This window comes from Sander lucioperca, chromosome 13 (genome assembly GCF_008315115.2).
Source record: "Sander lucioperca isolate FBNREF2018 chromosome 13, SLUC_FBN_1.2, whole genome shotgun sequence".
In the NCBI taxonomy this organism is placed as follows: domain Eukaryota; kingdom Metazoa; phylum Chordata; class Actinopteri; order Perciformes; family Percidae; genus Sander; species Sander lucioperca.
The window spans coordinates 4,842,501-4,848,084 of record NC_050185.1 but is presented as its reverse complement, the minus strand read 5'-3'; the positions used below and the strand labels follow the sequence as shown (position 1 = coordinate 4,848,084).

Below are 5,584 nucleotides of genomic sequence, written 5' to 3'. Positions count from 1 at the left end.
CGGGAAGCTACGATACCCATTAGCAGCATTAGCAGCAGCTGTGAGTTTATCATGTGACAGTGAAAACGTGAAAGGCAGAGCAGTATGTCCTGTATGTCCCTTACCAGCTAACGTATTTCAAGATGGAGCATGAATATGGAGCGTCTACCCCAGTTCATGCAAATGCAAATGTAAAATTTCAAGCCAAAAGGAATACTTGGAATTGATGGTGGTGGTAAATATTCATGAAAAAGGACAAGTTTGTGAACGGGCAACACAGAGTTTGATAATGACCAACTAAACACGTTACACACTGGACCTTTAAAGATAATTTTTTGGGGGCCTTTTTTTCACTTTTATTCTTTATTTGATAAAGAATAAAAGAGATTTGACAGGAAAGCGGGGGAAAGAGTGGGGACGACATGCAGAAAAGGGCTGCGGGTCGGAATTGAACCAGGGCCGCTGCAGTATGAAACTCAGCCCTAGTACATGGGCTCAACTAAGTGAGCTCACTGCTCATGTGCCTCTGATATGGAATCCTTTTTCTGGATTTGCTTATAAAACCTTTTCAAAATCGTTTAAAGTCCCCCTCTACTCAAACATTTTTTTGTTTATTGTTAATTCATATTGTGATGTTTGAGCTGTACTGTGCAGAATGATGTATGTGCAGAGTTTGACACCAGAAGGCTGCTTTCACATTTGCCTGCTGAAATTGGAAAGTTGCTACTCATTCGGAAGCCAATTGTGGTCCGAATTGTGATGTAGAAACTTTAGACCTCCAGCGCACATTAGGCGTGTGCCCAGGGGCGTCGGACTGGGGGGGGGGGGTGGGGGGGGGAAGGGACTGAGTACCCAGGGCCCTTATGTGAGGAGGGCCCAAAAATATGCTAGAATGAATAGCTGTGGATACAGAGAGGGGCCCATAGAAAATGCCTTTCTACAGGGCCCAGAATTTTGTGCTACGCCCCTGCGTGTGCCATATTGTTCACGATAATACCAGCATAAATCTTAATGTGACATTTGTCGTATCACTGTATTCATGGTATTGTGAGGCATTGATGTATTTGTATTATGACTATGTACTGCAGCAACACACATGGCTGAGAAGTTAGCTTAAAAACGGGAAACAAGCCCAGAAAAAAAAAAAAAACAGAGAAAAAGCTCTGAGGCGCCTCAGGGAACATACTCAGTCATCTAGTAATTCTAACTAAAAGACAAGTTGTGTCAGGATCTGACTCAGCTCAGCTGACAGCGATTAATCAATCATGACATTGTACGTTCTGATTGCAGTAATTCATCAGAGCAGCGAACCCTAGGCTGGAGTTAGTTTGATAATTGCCAGCTGCCTGCACACGTTTCACCCAAAATGGTCTGCACTGAGTTAAAGTTAGGTTAAAGTTTGGTATTGATCAGCTGGACTCAGCTTTTTAAAAGAGCACCGATTGACAGCTCTGCCTCTGGCCAATCAAAATCCACCTATCACACTATGAATACAGTGGCTGGCTGTATAAGACCATGTGATATTCATTCAATAGTATTACAATCATATTTATATTGTAGTACACATACTATAGCCTACTGAAACAATTAAATATATATACACCAATGGAATATTTGTCTGTCCTGTTCATATCATATTGAACTGAAATGTATTTGTCAGACAAAATAAGCAATTTGAAGATCACTTTGGACTGGAAATGCAACTATTTCTACACATTCTATAAATGCAATTATTAATATAATCCACACTTGATTAAACTAAATAACAGATACATAAATCAATCATGACAATATCTGCAAGCTAAAGCCCCACACAATAAATTCACCATAAAGTCAAAAATGGCTAATGGATTATACATGTTTGTACTCAACGTAAGGATAACAATGATCCAATACAGGATCATGTTTAATTATTGCTTAGTAACACAACATCCCTGAACATAACGATTAGATAAAGCTGGCACCAATCCCTCAATTAAAAAAAAAAATGTTATCATAAAACATTTTCCCAGGTTCACTGACGATGATATCATGACATGGTGTATACATTGTAAAGACTTAACAAAGCTTTTTTGAACATATTATACATATTTTATGTTGATATATATACTAGTTATGTAGGTTGTAAATTGTATTCTACACTTGTATATATGTACATTCCTTTCATTCCTCTAAGTATATTTTTTATTTTTCATTTTCATTTATTATCTTATTTATTATTTCTAGTATATTCATTGTATTGTCTGTATGTGTGTGAGTGAGTATGTGTGTATGTCTCTGTAACTTGCTGCTGTCACACAGTGATTTCCCAATTTGGGATTAATAAGTATTTATTTCTATCTATCTATCTATCTATCTATCTATCTATCTATCTATCTATCTATCTATCTATATCTACACACCAAAAAGTGGTATGTTTCTAGAAATAACTCAGTCAGGGCCTTTAAGATAGAGCTAGCCCTGTATGTAAGCTCCTCTAATAATTTATCCAGAATAGCTGCTATTAAGGTTTTACGCAGCAAACAAAGAAGACCAGATAGACATTTTTTCCTACGATCTCAGGCCAGATTAGAGGATGCTCCAGTTATAAAGCGGCTTTCGAGTTATGTGGAGTAGTTCCATGTCTGAAGCAGGCCTGTAACTGGTGATGAAAGGGGGCTGTTTTTCTTCCACACTACTTTGTTTTGAGGGCTTTTGTGCTCCTTTTGTTAAAAAAGTAACATCAAAAATTGTGAGTGCTGCTGCGAGGAGCAGCAGGGCCCAAAGACCCTGTCAGACTGATCACTGCTGAGGACGTACGGACAGACAGAAGGCTGTTTGGGTGAGCTCTCCTAACGTCTGCGCCTATTATTTCACAACACATATGTAAGATATAATTACAGCTGATTGAAGTGGACATTCATACAGTATACTCTCTCCTTGGCTGACATGACACGCACACACACACACACACACACACACACACACACACACACACACACAAACACTGACAGCCAGATGTGGTACAAGCATCCTCTTTGCATATGCATTTGTTGCTGTGTAGCTTCTGGCATCTACCAAGGTTTTATGTTCCCAGAAGTGTGGCGTTATTTCCATGAGCATGTGGGGAACCAAGTAACCACAAGAGTGCTCAGATTGCTGTCAGTAATGACATCTCAATTTGTTACATGTTTTAATACTACAAGGTAAAAAACAGCATGAGAGAAACAACTAGTATCATAAATTGCATGGTTGTTTGTCTGCATATATGTGCTTGCAGACAGATTATTTCTGCCATATGAGTTTTTAATGATCCAATTCCAGCTCATAATCAAGAGCTGACCATACCTTTAGAATTATGCTGCACAGTTCAAATGTCTAAAAATTCTAAATATGATAAAAACGTGCACGCTGTATATTTTGTGACATTGTATTTACTGTCCCAGTCATATAATATGTCATGTATTGTAACCAGCCACTATTTCAATCAACCAACCACCTTTCCTTCAGGGCTCCTCGATTCACAACGTTTCATTGACTCCTGGCTTTGTGCACGGCACGTGCATTTCCACATTTTTGGCAGAGCAGATCTGCAGCAGGTAAGGTGCGACATGCTGAGCTAATTTAGTTAGGCTATTTCGTCTTGCCCAGCAGTGTTTTATGCTGAATGAGAGGAGCGTGACCATTGTTATGCTATTTTAAGAAACCTAAGGTTAGCATAGCCATAAGTAATAACACTTCTCCCTCAGTCACATCCCTCAGCTAAGCTCTGTCTGCTTCAGCCTAACGTCAGCTAGCATGTCTGGTAAAGTGAGCACGGTCCTTTTGGGATTAAATCAGTAACTGAATAAACTTTCAGTTACATCTTGAATTCAATTAAAGTGGCATGTTACGTCTTAAACCGGACTGATGATTATAACATACAACATTCATAATGTTCATAATTGAACATTATGAACATCAAACACTTCATTTCCTGCATTCTGGTCAATTTGTCTGCTACAATGTATGGTGTAAATGTCTTTTATTAATGTAAAGGAAATTGTAATAGTTTTTTTTTTTTTTTTTTGGGGGGGGGTTGCACTGTCCAGTTTTGATTATTGGTCAATTTGTCTGCTACAATGTATGGTGTAAATGTCTTTTATTAATGTAAAGGAAATTGTAATAGTTTTTTTTTTTTTTTTTGGGGGGGGGGTTGCACTGTCCAGTTTTGATTATTGGTGGGGTTGTAAACCCCCCCCCCTGCAAATTACGCCTATGGGGATAATATATGCGACATTATGGTAATTATTATAAGTAATTTTTATGTAAGTATTATGGTGGCTTTCCTGACGCCCACACCTGTTTAAGTACTCATTATGCAAACGAATGGCCTGTGTCATTGTTGTATCTTCATAAATAATATGTCGTTGGGTTATTTTTACTGATTTATGAACATGTAAGCATTTGAATGAGTTCATTTGAACAGCTTTTGGCTAGTTACATGCTGTTTTATAATGTTGGGTAATCTATAACAATGCATATGTTTTGTATGTAAAAATCCTAATTTGCAAAGTAACTAGCTGTACTATAGCAAATTAATTGAGTGAGGTAATAAAAAGCATATACACCGGCCAATTTATTAGGTACACCTGAACAATCTAATGCAATTCAATACAACAGCTCTGCCATAAAGTCTTAACTCTACCGAGTTGACTTTATTTGTGTGCTGCCTAATTACATCAAAGGGGGGAACAGAATATTAGAAACACCTCTGGAAAGAATGTAGTCCAGTGCAACACCATCACCAACTATGACCTCAATGCTAAAACATGATTTAATTAGCACCTCTTTGACAATTAACAACAAACCATTAACATTAAATGCATCGTAAAAGTAGACTTTATAGCAGAGCAGCTACATTAGATTGCATTAGATTGTTTGAGGTGTGCCTAATAAATTGGCCTGTCAGTGTATATACAATATTCCCTCCTCATAGTATTAGTAACTGTGGTAGTAACATTATTAGCAACAGACTACATGCATTTCCTATTACATCACTTGTCATCATTTTTCCAAGTCTCTCTATTGGCCATTTAGTAACCACCTGTTTTATGTCAGCTTCTGCGTGTTTTACAGTCAAGACACTGAAACAAGTTGTGATAGTAATTAGACAACATGTTAATGCTGTTCATTTTATTCTGTTTATTTAATAATAATTGGACCAAAAGCACCTGTCATTTCGTAAGGTTTGTATTCAATTCTTGGTTAAAAAACAAACAAATGCGGAGTAAAAATGATGTTCATCGGGTAATAATTTCCATTTTTAAAGTAATGTTTCCCAGTGTTGGCAGGCAGCAAGCAGGCAGAGTGCAGCCAGCGGGATTGGAGCCACTGTCAGCAAGATAAAGGGCAGAGGGGCGCACAGGAAATGATCATGGCCCCATGGAGGCAAGTCAGAGGCCAGTGCCGCCAGTCCAGCTGCTGCAGCCCGGTACTGAAGGAAACAAGGAAAGTGCCAGGTCAGTAGAGCATTTAGAGAAAGAGAGAGGCTGAGCACAAAGAGCCACAAGAGAAACACCCAGAGAGGCCAACACGTGGAGACAGGAAAGAAGTTAAACAAAAACACAAATCCTCTTGAAACACA

At 38.4% G+C, this 5,584-nt stretch overlaps 1 long non-coding RNA gene across 1 annotated transcript in view; it reads right to left on the bottom strand.

Annotated features, from left to right (window-relative positions):
- Positions 1–5,127: 5,127 nt before the first annotated feature.
- Positions 5,128–5,584, bottom strand: part of LOC118492996 — an 18,372-nt gene continuing 17,915 nt past the window's right edge. Inside the window, exon 2 of the long non-coding RNA XR_004894924.1 lies at positions 5,128–5,434. This is a non-coding gene — a long non-coding RNA (uncharacterized LOC118492996). The remainder of the gene's footprint in view (positions 5,435–5,584) is intronic.